The following is a 17892-nucleotide window of genomic DNA, read 5'->3' on the forward strand; positions in this document are numbered from 1 at the left end:
ATCCCCATATCCCCTCCCTCCCACCCTCCCTATCCCACCTCTCTAACTCTTAGGGAGACTGACTCAGTTGAGGTGAGTTTTCTAGCACCTCTCTCTTCTCATCACAAAACTTCCCTATTACTTTTGTTTTTTTAATTTATTTTTTATTTTAACATCTTTATTGGAGTATAATTGCTTTACAATGGTGTGTTAGCTTCTGCTGTATAACAAAGTGAATCAGCTATACATATACATATATCCCCATATCTCCTCCCTCTTGCATCTCCCTCCCACCCTCCCTATCCCACCCCTCTAGGTGGTCACAAAACATTGAGCTGATCTCCCTGTGCTATGTAGCAGCTTCCCACTAGCCAACCATTTTACATTTGGTAGTGTATATATGTCAATGCTACTCTCTCATTTCAGCCCAGCTTCCCCTTTCCCCACCCCCATGTCCTCAAGTCCATTCTCTACATCTGCGTCTTTATTCCTGCCCTGCCACTAGGTTCATCTGTACCATTTTTCTAGATTCCACATATGTTCATTGCAGCACTACTTACAATAGCCAGGACATGGAAGAAACCTAAATTTCCATCAACAGATGAATGGATAAAGAAGATGTGGCACATATATGCAATGGAATATTACTCAGCCATAAAAAGGAATGAAATTGAGTTATTTGTAATGAGGTGGATGGGCCTAGAGTCTGTCATACAGAGTGAAGTAAGTCAGAAAGAGAAAAACAAATCCTGTATGCTAACACACATATATAGAATCTAAAAAAACGGTACTGATAAACTTAATACATTTTAATGTAGATATTTTGCATTATTTTCCACAATATGTTAATAAAGTGTGATATTATTCAGAATGACTTTATTTTCAAATTTACAAATTTGAATGTATACCCTGCATTAAACTAGGCAGTATCATTTTCTTTCTGTCCTCTTTCTTCTTGAATTTTCCCAATTTAATAGGAAAAAACTCCATAATCCAGCTATGATAAACTATTTAATATATGGTTACTTTGCCACTTGTTTTTCTTTTATTAATGGCCTATGCCATAAATAATCCTTTTTCCCATTAAGTAGACATGCATCTGGACATTTTTTTTATTGATTTGTATGAGCTTTTTGTACACATGCTATATGGCAATTCTCAGTGGGCTAGGTAACTAGTTCTTAGAAAAGAACATGTAAATATTCCCCCAACTTTTCTAATAATACAATTTATAATGTTTTATACATATACATATAAACACTGAGTGAACCCCCAAAAATCCGTGCCATGAGACATAATACTTAAGTTACTGAAAACTAAACATAAGGAAAAAGAATCTTGAAAGTATACAGAGAAAAATACCTTCCTTTAGGGGAAAAAAAATAAAAATGACAGCAGATTTCTTATTTAGAAATCATGGGAGGCAGAAAGAAGTGGCACAATAATTTAGAGTAATGAAAGAAAAGTCCTTTCAATCAAGGATCCTACACCAAGTGAAAATATCCTTCATGACTGGACGGGAAATCAAGATATACTTAAACAAAAGGAAAATTATTTTGTCGCCAGCAGAACTACACCAAAAGGAGGGCTAAAAGAAGTTTCTCTCTAAACAAAAACAGAAGGATAAAATGAGTAAACTTGGGACATCAGGGAATAAAAATAAATACGGTAAGCAAAATTATTATAAATACAATAGGATTCCTTTCTCCTCTGAGTTTTCTAAACTATGTTCATCATTGAAAAAAAATATTATAACTTTGTCTGATGTGGCTTTAAATGTATGAAAGAAACTATTTGAGACAAGTATTTATAAATATGAGAAAGTAAAGGGGCATAAAACAGGTGAGGTTTCTGTACTTCAGTCAAACAGGTGACATTACAACAGTAGACTGTGATAAGTTATATACGAATAATAACCCAGAGCTACCACTAAAATTTCTATATTACAAAAACACTCAAAAACACTATAGATAAATCAAAATGGAAGCCTAAAAATTTTTCGATTAACCAATAGGAAGACATGAAATACAATTCAGAAATAAAACATGGAGAAAAAATAGAGAATAAAAACTAAATGGCAGACATAAGCCCTAACATATCAATAACTACATTAAATGTAAATGGCAATACACCAAATAAAATACAGAGATTAGTAGAGTGGATTTTAAAACATGATCTAACTATATGCTCTTTATAAGAAATTTGTTTCAAATATGATGTAAGTAGATATAAGAATAGGAAACACTCCCCATTCCCCATGCAAAATTCCTCAACAGAATACTAGCAAACAGTGTTCAGTGATGTATAAAAAGAATTATACACTCTGACCAAGTGGGGTTATTCCAGGGATACATGGCTGGCTTAATATTCAAAAATGAAACAATGTAAACTACTATATCAATAAGCCAAAGAAGAAAAATCATATAATTGCATTAATGTAGAAAAAATATTTGACGAAATACACCATCCACGTTAAGACTTTGGCACTAACATACACACACTACTATATGTAAAAAAGATAATCAACAAGGACCTACTGTATAGCACAGGGAACTCTACTCAATATTCTGTAATAAACTAAATGGGAAAAGAATCTGAAGGAATAGATATATGTATATGTATAACTGAATCACTTTGCTATGCACCTAAAACTAACACAACATTGTAAATCAACTATACTCCAATATAAAATAAAAATTTTTAAAAACCCTCAGAAACACAGAAATAGAACTTTTCTCAACTTGTTGAAGATCTAAAAAAAAAAAAAAAATACCCTCAACTCTATCTCTGTACATAAGCAAGGAACACATGGACACCAAACGTAAAAGTACAATACCATTTACAGCTGTTAAAAATGAAATATTTAGGTGTAAATATAGGAAAACATGTATAGGACTTCTATGTTAAAACTATATAATGCTGATGAAAGTAATCAAAGACAATCTAAATAAATGGAGGAACATACTGTTTTAATGGATTTGAAGATTCAATATAGTAAAGAAGTCAACTTTCCCCCAAATAATATATAAGTTAACACAATTTCTATTAAAATCCCAGCAATATTTTTGTAGACTTAAATAACATTATTTTAAAATTTATATGGAAAGGCAAATAAACAAAACAATTTTCAAAAGAAGAATAAAGTGGGAGGTATCAGTCTACCTAATTTCAAGACATATTCAAGTAATCAAGATGACTTGGTATTGACAGAAAAATAGACACATAGATCAATGGAACAGAATAGAAAACCCTGAGTTTGACTCATCCTAACACATGCAACTGATCTCATACATACGTGCAAAAGCAATTCAAAAGAGAAAAGACAATCTTTTTAACAAACAGTGCCAGAGAAATAGAACATTCATAGGGGAAAATAAAAATCTCTACCTATGTCTCATGTCTTTTATAAAAATTAACTCAAAATAGATAATGGACGTAAACATAAAATTATAAAACTTTTAGAAAACATACAGGAAAAAAATCTTTGGAATCTAGAACTAAACAAAGAATTCTTAGACGTGACACCAAAAACATGATCCACAAAAGAAAAAATGATAAATTAGAACTCTTTTCTTTGCAATGGTCCCTGTCAGAAGTATTGAAAGAAGAGCTACAGATAGGAAGAACATATTTGCAAATCACATATCCAACAATGGACCGCTATGTAGAAAATAAAGAGAATGCTCGAAACTCAACTTTCACAGTGCAACCAATCCAATTGGAAAATGAGCAAAAAAAAAAAAAAAAAAAGAAAACTTCAGCAAAGTATGTATACATATGATAACATAAGCTCATGAAAATATGTTCAATAACATCAGCCATTAGAGAAGTGCAAAGTAAAGCCACTATACAACTATGTGAATGACTAATATTAAAAATAATAAAATAAAATAAACATAACGCGCTGGTAAAGATTCAGAGAAACTGAATCACTCATATAGTCAGTGAGAGTTTAAGAAAGGAGAGCCACTTAGGAAGAGTTTGTCGGTTTCTTAGGTAAACATATAACTATTGTGTAACCCAGCAATTGTTCTTCTAGGTCTTTATCCCAGAGAAGTGAAGACATTTTCAGGCAGAAATGTGCACAGGAATATTCATAGCAGCTTTATTCATGATAGCCCCAAACTGGAAACACCTAGATGTTCTTCATCTGGTGACTGGCTAAACAAACTGTGGTGCGTCTATACTTTGGAGTGCTACACAACAGTGTGGATTATGCTTAATAAAAATAGCCAATCCCAAAAGGTTACATACTGTATGATTCCACTGAAACATCATCCTTGAAACATTGACCAAGTTATAGAAATGGAGAACAGATAAGTGGTTGCCAGGACAGAAGTGTGTGTGGTTACTAAAAAGTAAAATGAACGATCCCTGTGGTGACGAAAGTTCTCTGTATCAATGTCAATATCCTGGTTGTGATATTGCACTCTAGTTTTTCAAAATGTGTTCATTGGGAGAACCTGGGTGAAGGGTACAGAAGAGCTCTCTGTATTAGTTCCTGAAACTGCATATGAATGATCTCAAAAGAAAATGTTGAACACACACACACACACACACACACACACACACACACACATCACCCAAAATGCCAAGTTTCTCCAGAGCACTTTTCCATTGTTATCCTACGTTTAAACATTTACTAGTGACAGGCCTTATGGGTGTGTGACCTATGCGGACAGAGTACCCCATGCTTAGAAAGTCTCTATCCTGGACTTAATTCTCTGCTGCTGCCATCTTGAAATTCTTAAGAATATTTGAACAAGGGGTCCACATTTGCATTTGCAGTGGATGCACAAATTATAGAGACAGTCCTGGTGGCAGGTAATGAAAAGTTTACAGGTAGCTTTTTTTTCTAATAAGGATTAGATAAGTTAGCTGTTAAAGATACAAATTCAAATTATATGATTTATATGAGTTAACCATATTTTAAAAGACCAGAGTGAGGCCTGAGGCTACTCTGAGCCCTCCTTTAAAAACAAAAAATAACACATACCTATATAAGCCTGACTCCTAAATTTCAAAAGCTATTGTTCCACCAGATTTGCAATACGTTACCTGACCTTTCACAAGAAAATGTGGTTATTTTTCATTCTTCCTCTCCTAAGCAATTTGCTTATTGTGCAAGGATTTACAGGAAAAAAAAAAAAGTTACTATTCAGATTTGAGTTTTTGCAAAATGTACCAAGCTATAAATTTATCATACCATGAAGGATCATCATAAATCATAAAATTGTGGTTGTTAGGAAAATGAATAAGAAATGTAGGCAAAAGAGAAGATTGTATTTGTCTAATTTTAAAAGGTCAACGTAATACAAAATAAAGTTTAAAAACTTTTAAAACTTTAAAAAAAATTGGCCAAAACGCAGGTAGTGAACTTTCCTAAAATAAGTGTCTTCCGTCCTCCCTCCCTCCCTCCCTCTCTCGCTCCCATCCATCCTCTCTCTCTCATATGCCTTTCAATATGTTGTACTGTTTTCCATTGCCTGAATGCTATGAAACTTTCAAAATTACATACAAGAAAAACCTACAAAACAAGAATGATTCCATAGCAAAGGAGATGACCGCTGAATAGAATCTAGTACCTGCATTTTACAGAGCAGATAATAGATATTTGTTGAGTGAATGTGTTGGTTAACTTGAAAGTAAAATCAGATGCAGATATTACCACCATATAGATAATTTACTAATGATTGATGACCATCCAAAATTCATTTGTCCATTTTAAATATGATCAATACGTGTAATAATTATCTTAAAAGTTCAGAAGACCTTTGAGGAGTCCTTTATACTGTCTTTCTCTATAAATTTTTTAAGATCAGTCTGATGCAGCTTCTTTTTATAAAGAAATATTCTCATTTCAATGAGTATACATTGGAAAAAACATTATACTATTATTTGACTAATTGTCAAAATAAAGTGGAACCTACTAGCCCAAAGTGTATCTTGGCTAATTTATACATATGTGGATAAAAGGAAAGATGAGCTAAACAAATTCTTACTATTTTAGAATATTTCAGAGGTTTATTTTCCCCCATCTTTTAGGTATACAAAGAGGATGTTTAACTAAAAGTGTGTTTTCATTTTAGATTAACAAGGAAAAGAACAAACTGAATTATCAGATTTTGTATCAGGTGTTCTGTTTCCCACTGAAAAGCTACCATGGCTGTAAGTGAATTGTTTAAATAACAGAATAGACAGATGAATGCTGGAAGGTAATTAAAACAAAAAACACTAGTATGCATTGTGCTAGGATAGCAAATGCCATCCAGGAGATATGCTGGTGTTGACTCCAAGTCTTTACTGAGACCAACTCTAGAACAGGGATGTAAATTCAGATACCTTAAATGCAAGTCAGGGAATATACACAAGTGAATGGGATGGGGGAGAGGAAAGGTGAGAATGTGAGGAAGTGAAACAGGAGAAAAAAACTCCTTGAACTAAGATGCAAGCCCCTTCCCATGGCATCCAAATTACTGTCTTTTTACCTCTAAAATATTGTATTAGCCAATCAAAACAACTTTGAGGTCCTATTTAGATTCCATCAGCAAGCAGTCTGAGCTCTCATCCTCAGAACTCTACACTAAACAGTTGCAATACATAATTACAGAAACAAAACAATACAATGACAACAATAAACACTCTCAGTTATAGTTAGCTGGCTAAATAGTGAACATTAGTTATAAAGTTAACGTGATGTATTTACCTTGTGTTTTCAGACCAATTTTCCAATGGAAAAAAGAGGCACCACTGCACAGTGATTTATTCATCTGCTTTCATTCACACAGCAGGACAAGGAGGTGTTACGCAATCCAAGCTATAGGTGGAATCTTTTCATTAATTGAACAACATCCCTAGCGAAAAAATCACTGGTAACAATGAAAATAAGATCAAAATTGCCATGTTTGGCTATTTTCTTTTTTTATTCATAAGAAGGAGATGAATTAAAGCAGAATTCACAAACTAGTGAGGTTTTCTCATTCTGTCTTCCTATCCTGTGAGCGAGATTATGTCTAGTTATACAGAACATAGAAGTAGATGTTCTCTACATTATATCAAATCTTTCATACCATAAAGCCATGAAGACTAGGATATCCTTCACTTTACTTGCTTATCCTCATTTCCAAGAGTAAAACAATATGGCAAAATAATTCAAACAGCTCTTGGTATAATTTTATGGAAATTACCCATATCTTCAGAGTGAAATTTGTGTCTCTTCTCATCATACCCACTTTGTATTCCTATACATTCACAACTCCCATTGACTTAATTTTTTAATTTGAAACAAAACAAACAAACAAAAACTAACCTAGTCACCTATGTGCTTTCTAGAATGTGTGTGTGTGTTTGTGTTTAGTCCTCAGTTACTTACCACATCAGTGCTGCTCTGATAGCCATCATTAGTAATTGGGAGAAGAAAAAATTAGGACTGACACCTTCCAGTGTTAGGCTAATGGCAGAATGCTTTTAATATAAACCTAATATAAGATAGAAGATACATACAATTTTAACACAATAATCTACTAAATTTATGCTAAGGATGATGGTGGAGAAAGAGGAAAGAAATTTAGCTTTTGAATAAGTCTGGAGAGGGCTGTTGGAAAAAGGTGAAATTCATATGGTAACATGTCTGAACATATATATTCATTCAAAGGAAATAAAAATGATCTAAGATAAAAGAAGCTAGGGGGTATGTTAATTGCTATGGATAAAGTAAGTGGAAGGACAAGAGAAGGATTTTTTTTAAAAATCGATGAACTAGGAGAAGAAAAGAGGTTGACATTAAGAAACCTCTGTCATTGCCCATGACGGATGCCTTTCTGACATTCCCAAGACTTGGGCATTGAAACTCTGTATAGTTGTATGGTGCCTAAAAATACATTAGCTAGACCCTTGCCGCTCGAAGCATGATTTGTAAACCATCAGCATTAGCATCATCTGGGAATTCGTTAAAAATGAAGACTCTCAGGCCCCAACCCAAACGTATTAAATTGGAATCTGCATTTTAAGAAGATCCCAGGTGATTCCCAGGCACATTAAAATTTGAGAAGCACTGGAGCTGAACTATAAAATGCAAAAACTTGGCCTAAGACATAGCACTCCTGACTCTCCTCATGATTTTAGCCTCTCAAGATACTGACTGTGGACAAAAGACAAACCCCAAAGCCTGGTTTACAGCAGTTTTACATAAACAGCACACAGAAGGAAACGAGTACAGAGGAAAAGAAAACCAGGAGCTCTTGAACTTTCACCTCTTTTCAGAATTCTTAAAAATTCAGACAGCTGTCCTTTTAAAAGGCATTTTCTCTCTGGCAGTTGAATCTTTGTAGTCCGACTTGTGAGAGGATCTCTAAGACTCCCTCGTGCACAGTTAAGCTGGGCGGTCTGTGTCAGGCAGCGACGGGTCAATTTCCCTGCCATCCCAGCCCACCTGCTTGACGAGCTTGCTCCCACATCTCCTTTAGCAGAGAAGCCTCAGAACCACAGAAGACAGTCAGTGACTTGACACTGACCATAAAATCCTTAAAGAAAGTCAATTTACTATTGCACTTCCACACGGAATTGGTATTTCTGAGGTAGGGCTAGGATAGCACTGGATATACCGAGAAGTTTCTTCCCAGAAGCAAAACGCTGTTCTGAAAGTAGTGTTGGCAGGAGGCTGTTCCTATTGCTCGTGGTCATAATATTCAGATTGTGCCTCTATCTGCCCTGCTGAATACGTTTCCAAATCTCTCAGGCTTTTGTCTCTATCCTACGGCTAGAGTCTACTTTACAAAGCAAAAAGTCCATTCAAGCTCATTTGTCTCTCCCCTTTACGTGGATTAATTTTGTAATCAATTGAATGGCATGGCCATGCAATATCTATTTTAAATCTGTGTAGGCAGAAAGTATAAATGGGCAGTGCTAATCTTTTAAAAGCAAAATGAAGTTTTCAGTTTGGAATTGATTAGATTGTTAGGGTATTAAGCCCTTTCTGGTAATTCCCTGCAGCTGGAGGCAGGTAGAAGGAGAGGAGATTGGGGTTTCTGCTTTGTAAATAAATCTTTAAAGTGGACTTGCTATTTCTGTGGGGAATTACCATGGATTTGGTGGTTGGCAAGATTTGGCGTTTTTCTGCTTGGGAGGAGAGCAAGCTAGACCTCAAATCTATATCCTATTTTCCTCAGATTATCAACATGTTTTGAAAAATTAATTGATTCTTTAGCATAAAGTTAGAATGAAAATTTGGTAAATGTTATATAGGACAATAAGAGTAGATATTACAGTGCAAGGAGGCTGTGCAGATGATTATACAGAAAGAAAAATACGCCATTTAAAAAAATTTTACAATAGTTTTCATTTATAGAAAAATTACAAAGATAGAACAGAGTTCCTCTTCCCTCCCAATTTCCCTTATTATTAATATCTTACATTACTATAGTACAATTAATAAGCCATTATCAGTAGCTAGAGTCTATAATTTATATTTACATTTCTTTAGTTTTTATCTGGTGTCCTTTTTCTGTTTCCAGATACCACATTACATTTCTTTGTCATGTCTCCTTAAGCTCCTCTTGACTGTGACCATTTCTTAGGCTTTCCTTGTTTTTGATGATCTTAACATTTTTAAGTAGCACTGGTTAAGCGTTTTGTACAGCATTGGTCATCTGAGGTATGTCTGCCGTTTTTCACATGATTAGACTGAGATACAGGTTTTTGAGAGGAAGACCACAAAAGTAAAGTGCATTCCCATCACACCAGTTCAAGGGTGCATAGTATCAACATGACTTATCACTGCTGAGGTTGACCTTGATCACTTGGCTGAGGTAATGTTTGTCAGGTCCACTGTAAAGTTACTTTTTCCCCCTTTGTGCACTGCACAGTTTGGAAGGAAGTTACTAAACAGCCTGCATTTATGAAGCAGGGCATCATGCTTTGCCTTCCTGAGGTGAAAGGGGAGAGTATCTATATGGTTTATTTGACATTCTTCTACACTGAAAACTTGTTTACTCTCCTTATTCATTGATTTATCTATTTATTAAATATAATTAAATCATCACTTATTTCATTTTGGACTCATTAATGTTTATGTTAGAATTTGACTTATAATCCAATACTTTCATTTTGTTACTCACATTGTTCTGGCTTTGGCCATTTGGAGATCTTTTGGTTGGCTGCTGGAATACACCATTCCTAAAAGGAGAATGGAACAGAAATGAGAAATGAGAAGGCTGGAAAACAATAGTTGTTGTTGTTGTTGTTTTTAAAGCAAGCTTATTTTTTTTTTAATATTTATTTATTTGGTTGTGCCGGGTCTTAGTTGCGGCAGGTGGGCTCCTTAGTTGTGGCATGCTTGCGGGATCTAGTTCCCTGACCAGGGATGGAACCCAGGCCCCCAGCACTGGGAGAGCAGAGTCTTAACCACTGCGCCACCAGGGAATTCCCAGGAAAACAATAGTTTTTAAGCCACAACGTGTAGTGAAAAGAGCCTAAGATCTACAGACAAAAGTTTAGTTTGGAGTTCCTGGTTGACTAGGCTTTGTCAACCACTAGCAATAGGATCATGCCTCAAGTTACCGGTCTGTACACCAGGAATAATATTAATGTTTGGCTTCACTCAAAAATGAGATTAAAAATACTTTACCCTTCTGTTAAAATAGAATATGAGACACTGTTGAAACATACTAAGTGGGAATTCATCATGCAAATGTGATATTTTATAATGATATCCAAAAATTAGTAAGCATAACTGACAGAGAAACGACTGTAAATCTCAGCGTTGCTTTTCCACAGGATTGCTGATAGAAAAACAACAAAAAAGAATAAGAATTAACTGAGCCAATAGATAGGGAGTCTTTCAGATATCTCAGAATCATATTAAGCCTGGAGAGCAGCAGTTCAGATTAGCAAAGTTCAGAAGATCCCACTGTCAGGTCTGTAGAGCAAAGCTTTGCACTCAAAAGAGCTAGAGTTATTCGGTAGCAATTTGCAGTTTGTAAAGCCCTTTCATTGTGTTTTGAAGATATGAATCTCAGCCTATATACATTGATGTGCAAAAACATGTTATATATTTTTAAAGACTATTCATATTTTAATCCCACCAAGACTATGTAAAATTTAACCTCAGTTTTTTTCAGGGTTCCTCCAAACTTAAAATGTGTTGTGGGTACATATGGAATCTTCAGTAGTGCCAAGATGGAGTAAAGGTCAATGAGTCATCGGCACCAGTCAGTAATGAGACAGTAATAGCATCAAGGCTCATGGTTCTCTGTTTGTCTATGGCTTTTGCCTCTGTTCATCTCTATGCACCATGTACCCTTTTTCTCAGGTCTTAATGCCTCTTCAGAAGTTCAGCCCTGGACCTACTATCCTCTCTACTTTCATCATTTCCCATCATCTTTGCTATGGTTCTATCTCTGCGGCAAGCACTTTCTTTATGTCCATTGCACTGCTTCTGTTTACTGAGGCTTAGAAAGAGCCAGGAAGCCCTTTTGGCTGTTTCAAGCTTGTTCCCTGCTGTATCCATCCATTAAGCCAATAAGCACAATCTCAATGAGTGGAAAGTGCAATATACAGAGAGAGAAAAACAAAACATATCTAAAAATTGCTCAATATTGCTAATATTAGAGAAATACAAATCAAAACACCTCATACCAGTTGGAATGGCCACCATCAAAAAGTCTACAGATGGGCTTCCCTGCTGGCACAGTGGTTGAGAATCTGCCTGCTAATGCAGGGGACATGGGTTCGAGCCCTGGTCTGGGAAGATCCCACATGCCGCGGAGCAACTAGGCCCGTGAGCCACAACTACTGAGCCTGCGCGTCTGGAGCGTGTGCTCCCAAGAGAGGCTGCGATAGTGAGAGGCCCGCGCACCGCAATGAAGAGTGGCCCCCACTTGCCACAACTAGAGAAAGCCCTCGCACAGAAACGAAGACCCAACACAGCCAAAAATAAATAAATAAATTAATTTAAAAAAAAAAAAAAAAAAAAAAAAAAAAAAAAAAAAGTCTACAGATAATAAATGCTAGAGAGGGTGTGGAGAAAAAGGAAGCCTCCTGCACTGTTGGTGGGAATGTAAATTGGTGCAACCACTATGGAAAACAGTATGGAGGTTCCTTAAAAAACTAAAAATAGAGCTACCATATGATCCAGCAATTCCACTCCTCGGCATATATACGGACAAAACTCTAATTTGAAAAGATACATGCACCCCAATGTTCATAGCAGCATTATTTACAATAACCAAGACATGGAAGCAACCTAAATGTCCATCAACAGACGAATGGATAAAGAAGATGGGATACACACACACACACACACACACACACACACACACACACACACACACACACACACACACTGGAATACTATACAGCCACAAAAAAAGAAATAATGCCATTTGCAGCAACATGGATGGACCTAGAGATGATCATACTAAGTGAAGTAAGTCAGAAAGAGAAAGACAAATACCTTTTTGTCACCCTGAATCATTTACTCTTGAAGTAAATTTATTCACAATTCCATAAATGCTTATAATGGCCTACCATATTAAAAGTAGTATGTTAGGCACTGTGGAGCAGAAGTAGGATCACACAGCTATTTTGATGAAGCACCTTCATTTTATAGATGAAAAATTTGCATTCAGAATCATTAAGGATTTTAAATATGATCATAGAGATTGGTAGTGACAGTCAGCATTCATAGTCCAGTTCAAAACTCATTAAATTCTATCTGGCTTCTTTCCAGCCGAACAAAACATACCCCTGCACTTCAAGGAAATTTGATGATGGTTTGAAGAGATAAACAATTGTTAGTAATATCCACAAGATATTGGTATATGTGAAATATCTTATATGAGTGACATGACATGATGGTGAAGTTGAAGGACAGATCCCTCCAGCTAGAGGGATCAAGGGCATGGTCGAAGTTGAAGTGAAATTTCATTTAAAACTGAGGAACATTTGGGATTTCAGCAAGTGAATGTTTTAGCCAAAGACACTCACAGAAGAAAAGGCAGGAGCAAGAAGTTCCACAAAATCACCCCAATGAGTGAGAGAGTTTGGGTACCATCAGTGGAAGCAGAGAAGGAAATTAAATGCTTCAGTTCAGGGTGAATATCTAAAAGAACACTAAGTAGTTACAGTGGGATGTATGTGGCTGCACAGCATCAAGGACAAGGGGGTTGTAATTGTCTTTAGGGACTTCTAGCAATTCTTGTTGGTCTCAGATGAACTTGGAGATCTGGAGCAAGTACTTAGTCCTGCCTCTGGCTTGTGTACCTACTTTTCTTCATCTTTTCAAGGCCTCTCTCGATATCTCTTTCTTCCTGACATAGTCTCCATCTTCTCAAGGCTTAGTTACATATTTTTGCATCTCTTAGTACAGTTGAAAGAAACACAACGAAAGGATTTCTCATGAACTACCTTTCCCTCTAGAGATGGAGGGGAGACTTCTGACCAACTACATCTTTCAGAGAAATTATATAGTCCCAAGTATAAATTTTTTCCTCTTGGGAGGAAAAACCTGAATATGTTCATCAAGTAAAATAAAAAATTGAGATCCTTTGTCATCTGATTAATGCTGTTTTAAAAATGCAAATGATATGTGTTTAGTATTTGAACATGGGCTCCATTTGCCCCCCGTTTTCTCTTTTATTGTCATCCTTTTGCAAAACCAAAATTACTAGAATGGACGCTCCATGAAGGAAGGTGCATTATCTATTTATCTACCTTGTTAACCACTATATCCCCGTGGCCAAAAATATACCTTGCACACAAGGCCAAGTGATAATTAAGCTGGCTGTTTTTAGCTCAGTCTGTGTTATATTTAATGCTTTTTTGTGAAAGTCTGAATCTAATGGTCTAATCAATTGTTCAGACAAGAGATGCATAAATTAATTGAATTAGATAATCCCAGTGATCTCTCAAAGATTAAATAACAAAACAAAACTATAATTGTACCCCGTTAGAGATTCTTTCATACAACAGCATATTACAGTGACTCTGGAATTCAGTAAAATGAAGAAGCAAAACGTGGTATTTGATGGCTGTACAAGTCCTTTATTGTTTCAAATACACGCCAACACCAAGCACATCATTTCGATTTTATGACAAGATGCAATATACAGCCACCTGTGAAAATAAATATATTTTTCAAATTAAATTTCTTTCTAGCAAGCTTTATTGTCCATATTCCCTTTGTTGTCTTATACTAGCCACAGATGTTACATGTCAGGTATGATGAAGAGAATATCTTTAGATATTTTTTTAAAGGGAGTTTGACAAGGGAGACTGTATCACAAAGAAAGGATTTATGCTGAATAATTATGAAATGTACTGACTACTCTGATTATTTATATCAGGACTGAGGTTATAGACAACTAAGAGAGTAGTATAATTAAATGATTAATCAGAATTAGTCTAATTGCATATACAAAAATCAAAATAAGGTGCTTCTGTTGGTCGGGCTGAAGTTTTTCAGGTCACATTGACATTTAACATAATTAATTAATTAATTTCAATTCCTTAAATCAGGGCATGCTTAAGATAAACACTAGTTACAAACCTAATGGCTGCAGAGGGGTTTGAAATAAAATAAAAGTAACCATAAACACAGTCTCTCTCCCACCCTTTTCCTCTCCAGAAATTAAGTCTTCTGTTTCTGATTTTAGGTTGTTATGAGGGCTATCTCTATAAAAGGGTGGGCAAACAGGAGATTATTTTCTTTCTACTTGGGTGTCTGAAAATGTCTTTTCTTTCTTCCCTTTCTCCCTCCCTCCCTCCTTTACTTCCTTCTCAATCCTCCCAAATTTAAGTTTATCTATCCATAACTTTTAGCATTCACAATAGCTGATGAGACTTTGATGCTCTTCTCATTAGTAGTGAACTCGCTTTTCTTTTCTCAGGACATTTTTGGGACTTTCTTTTTATTTTTAGTGTTATGAAATTTCAAGATAACATGTCTGGGTTCTTTAATATTTTTTTTGCTGCATGCTCTGGGTTCAATTCTGAAGGTTTAGGTCTTTCTTCAACTCTGCAAAATTATGTTCTATTATTTCCTATTCTTTATTTCTAATGTTCACTCTGCAATATTGAACCTTCTGAGTTTGTCCCATTTTTGTATTTTTTTCCTTTCCTCATATATCGTAAGAATTATTCAACTTTATTTAGAAGTTCTATTGTTAATTTTTGACAATTATGTTCTTACTCTCTAAGAGAACTTTCTTGATTTTAAAATTTTATAGCATACCATTCATTTTTTATGGTTGTAATAGGTTTTTAAATCTTTCTGTATAGATTATAACTTTAATTTTTTTCCTATAAATTAGGTCTGTTTCCTTTGAAAAAAGCTTGTCTATTTATTTCTCTTGTTCCTACTCTTTCAAGTTGCTGCTTTTAGTGATCTTTGGTTGTCACTTCATACTTTAAAAGGACAGTGATACTGGCCACAGATTCCCCAAAATGCTCAGATAAGGAAAGAACCAGTGTCTTCATTAAAGACCTTACCTTTTCCTAAGGAGATAATCCAGTTCTTTTAGAGAAGAGTCATTTGCTTTTGGGATATTGTTTCCTTCATGGTAAACATCTTTGTCGTTTACCCTCTATGCTCCTTTGGGAGAGAAAATATTGTCGAGTTGTGACAATTTATAGGACCTTCCAATTAATTTCTGGTTTCTGCTCCCATTGTGTTCCCGAACTTTCAGTACCTGATTACTCTGAAGTCAAAGGCTGGAAAGGGGTTTTGTTGGGCAGATTCTCCCACTTCTAAGGAAAATAATTTTTCTACCTATTCTATCCATTTTACAACACCTAGAAATTTGTTGAAATGTTTCCTTTTTTTGGTATGCTTTCTTTTCCTTTGCATTTCTAAAGTTATTTCCATTATTACTTTTTTTTCCAGTGGACTGTCAGTAGTGAGGTAAATATGTAAGTCTAGTTTACCATATTGAATTCAAACTGGGAGTATGCTTTTAAAAATAAATCCTGTATGACAACTGTTTACAGATCTAAGAATCTAATATCCGTCTCCTAATAACCCTCCATATTTACTCAAAAAGTTTGATTTTCTCTTATTTCCTAACCGAGTACTTTTAGACACTCATATTTGTAGGGTCAAGATTATCTTTATAAACAATGATGTATCTAGAGTGGATCTATTTGGATTGACTGTATTTCTCAAGTTAGAATTGTTAAAATTTTATATGAAATCTCTGTAGTTTATAATGGTAAGCTAGTTTGATATAGGCCAGTTCTCACACTAAAAATCAGTAGGAAAGAAACGCAAACTTACTCTCTCACAGTTTCCACTGTCAGCACAGATTATATGGGTCCCTTGTTCAGGGTCTCCAATGTTGAAATCAAAGTGTCAGCCGTGGCTGTGATCCCATCTGAGGCTGAGGGTCCTCTCTTAAGAATGTTCAGGTTTTGGTTCTGTGTGGCTACAGGACTGACGTTGCTGTTTTCTTACTGGCTATTGTCTGGGAGATGCTACAGGTCCCTAACACATGTCCACAGTTTCTTCCCATGTGCCCCCCTTCATAGTCCCTCTCACAACATGGAAATTTACTTTGTCTTCAAGGCCAGAAAAGAGCATCTCCCTTGCTTTAAATCTCTCTGACTTCTCTTGTCCTTGAGCTCTAAACCCACTTTTAAAGAGTTTATATAATTAGGTCAAACAACACTGACCTACTTATCTGATTTAGAATGAATAAGAATAAAACCTCTTTTGATTAATTTAAAATCAACTGATTAAGGACCTTAATTACATTTGTAAACTCCCTTTGTCATAGAAAATAATACAATCAGGGGAATAATACCCCATCACAGTCACAGTTCCATCTCTCAATCAAGGGGGAAGATTACACAGGGCATATACACCAGGGGTCAGCAATCTTGGGCGCTGTCTTAGAATTCTGCCCACGGCACCAGTAGACAAGTCCATATAATCAAAACCAAGAGAAAGAAAAATAAAATAAAACAGATTCCCTGGATAACTTCCAGATATTTGGATACACAGATTTTTAAATACCAGCGTTTTATATACTAAAAAATTGTGTAGTCATAAAAATGTTTAGTAGAGAACTGGAAATAGGGTTGCCAGATTTAGCAAATAAAAATATAGAATTTTAAGTGAAATTTCAACTTCAGATAAACAGCAAATACTTTTTTAGTGAAAGTATGTCTGATAAAATATTTAGGACATAGTCATACTAAAAATTATTTCTTGCTTATCTGAAATTTGTATTTATCTGGGAACCCTTTCTTTTATTTGGCAACACTAACTGTAAACTATAAAATAAATTAAAATTTTGAAATGTAAAATATAAAAAATATAATTAAGGACTCAGATTCAAAGAACAACATGTTAGATACAATTGACAACAGGATTAATGAACTGGTAAGTAGGTCAGAAGAGACATATACTGAAGCATTAAGAAGAAAATAAAAATAAGGAAAAATCCAGAAAAGAACATAAGAAACATAGGGCATGGGAATAAAAGTCTAAAATATTTATTATTGTGGTCCCAGATGGAGAACAGAGAGAAAATGGGGAGGAATATTTAGGCACTGCTTTCTACATACCAGGGACCATGCTAAGTGCTTTACATGTATTAACCCATTTAATCCTTACAACAGTCCAGTGACATTATTATGTCCATTTTACAAATGAGATCCACAGAGATAAAGCAAATCCCACCAAGTCACCCAGGTAGTAAGCGGTAGAGTCAGACATTAATTCATTCTCTTAATCACTATGGTATATTGCCTACCTAAATCATGAGGAAACCAGTGTTAGAAAATAAATTTTTGGCCACTGTTGTTTTGTTTTTACTCATAGGAATTGTAGCAAAAGAATCTTGATCCCTACTGCAAAAATATAAGCAAATAATTTCAATAAAAATTATAAGCATTGATGTATTTGGGTTACTAAGG

General features: G+C 35.2%; 1 long non-coding RNA gene across 1 annotated transcript in view; it reads right to left on the bottom strand.

Moving 5' to 3' along the window:
• Window positions 1-11642, bottom strand: part of LOC309637555 — a 172372-nt gene extending 160730 nt beyond the window's left edge. The window contains exon 1 of the long non-coding RNA XR_014250648.1: window positions 10095-11642. This is a non-coding gene — a long non-coding RNA (uncharacterized lncRNA). The remainder of the gene's footprint in view (window positions 1-10094) is intronic.
• Between the last annotated feature and the right edge of the window lie 6250 nt (window positions 11643-17892).

This window comes from Balaenoptera physalus (assembly GCF_965194825.1).
Source record: "Balaenoptera physalus genome assembly, chromosome: 11".
In the NCBI taxonomy this organism is placed as follows: Eukaryota; Metazoa; Chordata; class Mammalia; order Artiodactyla; family Balaenopteridae; genus Balaenoptera; species Balaenoptera physalus.